The sequence below is a fragment of the Manis pentadactyla genome, chromosome 10, assembly GCF_030020395.1.
Source record: "Manis pentadactyla isolate mManPen7 chromosome 10, mManPen7.hap1, whole genome shotgun sequence".
Taxonomy (NCBI): domain Eukaryota; kingdom Metazoa; phylum Chordata; class Mammalia; order Pholidota; family Manidae; genus Manis; species Manis pentadactyla.
Genome location: NC_080028.1, coordinates 46,186,716 through 46,189,749, shown reverse-complemented (window position 1 = coordinate 46,189,749; position 3,034 = coordinate 46,186,716). Strand labels below are relative to the sequence as shown.

At 36.7% G+C, this 3,034-nt stretch overlaps 1 pseudogene; it reads left to right on the top strand.

Annotated features, from left to right (window-relative positions):
- Nucleotides 1–1,402: 1,402 nt before the first annotated feature.
- LOC118909977 (olfactory receptor 6C2-like) lies at nt 1,403–2,343 on the top strand (annotated as a pseudogene).
- Nucleotides 2,344–3,034: the final 691 nt, after the last annotated feature.

Here is a 3,034-nt window from a genome sequence, read left to right as displayed (position 1 = left end):
TCCAGTCCTGCCCAGGAAGAGCCTGGCAAGCCACACAGAAGACACTGATCATTATCAAGAAACAGCACTGGGAGAGAAAGTTGAGAGGGAGTCTCATTTCATTTTGAGCACATGGCATGTGATGTGTCTGTGGAACTGCCAACAGCTGATGTGTATTAGCAATGTGGCTTTATTGAGAAAAGTTCTGGCCTTTGGAATCCACCATATAAATGACAATGAAATTAATGGCACAGAGTGAAATCACCTTGTAGAACATGGAGTAGGAAGAATCACAAACAGAAAACAAGACGGGAGAGGTCTCAACATAGAATATTGGGGAACAGCAATACTTCATAGACAAATAGTGAGGAGACTGTGTAGAACACTGAAAAGAGAGATTCAGAGTTAGGAGAAAAACAGAATGATGGCATGGAATCCATGTGATGAATTAACTTGAATTAAAAAATATATTGTGGGGATGCCCTGCCAAATAACCACTGAAACAATGCACAGGCTTCAGCAGTAGCGAAGCTGTGGCACATGTGAGGAAAATCAGTGGTGGGCCGGGAGTAAAGTCAAGTTTCAGAGGTTTAAATCCTACACTGAGAAGAGGTAAGAAGAGAAGATACAGACATATAGGAATTAAAAACATAATGAACTACCTAGAAGACTATATCTAATGATATTAAATGTAGTTTTATTTTCAAAGGCTTTCAGAGAAATAGGACTGCAATCAATAAACTGAAAAATCATGTGACTTCAAATGATGATATTCCTTTTGTTAATATCTTGAACACAATGGTGTTCTACACGCTAGATAAAATAAGTGTATATCAAACCACCTTTGAGTTAAGAGTAAGGAATTCAGTCAGAGAAGAATAAAGACACAAAGGAAAATCTCAGGCTCCCGAGTTGTGCATTTTTGTCATTGTTGTATGTTTGTTTTCCAGGAGAAATGCATCTTACCCTTAAAATCACCTTCTAAGAGTCACAACTGAAGGGAACTCATGTTCTGAATTATATGGATATGCTTATATCCAAGTTTTGCTGGATAAAGTATGTTTACGGGCACATCAAGTAACACTATCTTTTATCCCCTAACATATTTGTAAATCCAATCCATGTAATGAATTACAATCAGCCACATTTGTAAATTTCAAAAGGTTAAGACCAGTGTGAGAAAAAGTTGGATTGTTTTACAGCATGAACTGTAAAGGCATAAACCACTATTCATACATTTAAATTCAAGAAGACTATTGGAATAGTGGCAATATTGATTATATTGTGAAAGAAGAAAACTAATGGAGCCTGGTTTGCTTGACTTTTATATGCATAATCTTTTGCTACAGAATTTGAATATCTACATCTTCCTAAACTCGCTCTGATTTTTACATGCTTACTGAGCAGAGTTCCAAAGTCAGTGATGAGAAACCACACAGAAATAACAACTTTTATCCTGTTGGGACTCACAGATGATCTTTTTATCTTTCTTTTTCTCACCTACATGTTGAGTGTAACAGGGAACCTGACTATTATCACCCTCACATTGGTAGACTCCCATCTTAAAACCCCTATGTACTTTTCCCTCAGAAATTTTTCCTTCTTAGAAGTGTCATTTACCACTGTCTGTATTCCTAGATTCCTGTACAGCATGTCAACTGGGGACAATGCCATTACCTACAATGCTTGTGCAAGACAAATACTTTTTGATGTTCTCTTTGAAGCAACAGAAGTTTTTCTCCTGGCAGCCATGTCCCATGATTGCTACATTGCTATCTGTAAACCCCTGCACCACATGACCATCATGAACAGCAGAGTATGTTGCTTACTAGTCCTCTGCTGTTGGGGGTCTGGTATGATAATCATTCTCCCACTCCTTAGCCTGGGCCTCCAGCTTGAATTCTGTGACTAATGCAATCAGTCATTTTAGTTGTGATGCAGGTCCCCTCCTAAAGATCTCATGCTCAGATACACGGGTAATAGAACAAGTGGTTATCCTTGCGGCTGTATTTGGACTCATCATCACCCTAGTGTGTGTGATTCTGTCCTACACACACATCATCAGGACAATTCTCAGGTTCCCCCCTGTCCAACAGAAAAAAAAGGCCTTTTCCACCTGCTCTTCCCACATGATTGTGGTTTCCATCTCCTACGGCAGCTGCATCTTCATCTACATCAAGCCCTCGGCAAAGGAGGAGGTGGCCGTAAACAAAGGCGTCTCAGTGCTCACTGCATCTGTTGCCCCCTTGTTGAACCCCTTCATTTACACCACTGAGGAATAAGCAAGTGAAACAAGCTTTTAAAGACTCCATAAAAAGGATTACATTTTTCTCAAAAAAATCAGTTTTTATGAAAGTAAAATGAAAGAAGTCCTCTAAATGTTTAACTCCAGCTTTGCACCTATTTCATTGCTTTGTGCTTTTATTTCAGTCATATTAACCTTTTCAAAGACATGTAATACTTCATCTTACTCTCACTTTAAGCAAACTCCTTTTCTTTCATAGCAAATGAACCCAAGTTTTTTCTCTCATTGTGAACATATAACATATATTTTCAGGTAACAAAACTTGTCTTCATTTCTGACCTAGTCTTTCTTACTGCTCTCATGCAAGAAGGAAACTAATAATATTAACAGTATACAAATTATATAGAAGATACTTTTATGTAGTAATAATACTAGTTTCTTCCTCTAGAGCAAAGTTATCAAAATTAATATCACAAATCTAAGAATCAAATAAAAAATAGAAAACAACAGCAATCTATATTAAAATATATTAAAACAAATAAGGCATTCCAGACTAATTAAAATAATGAGAACAACAAAGCAGAAACAAAGATATCAAAAGGAGTTGTGGAATAATCAGAACTGAAAAAATGGAAATATCCTCACAATCACTGATTAGAAGTAACAGCTATTTATTTATATTCATGGGAACCTCCTTAAATATATTCAGTTTATAGTATGTTGATTTTCCTTCAACAAAGCCGTTAAGAAAAGTAAGAAAATGAAGGCAGCAAGTCCAAGAAAAAAATAAAAGGTATCTAGATTTGAACT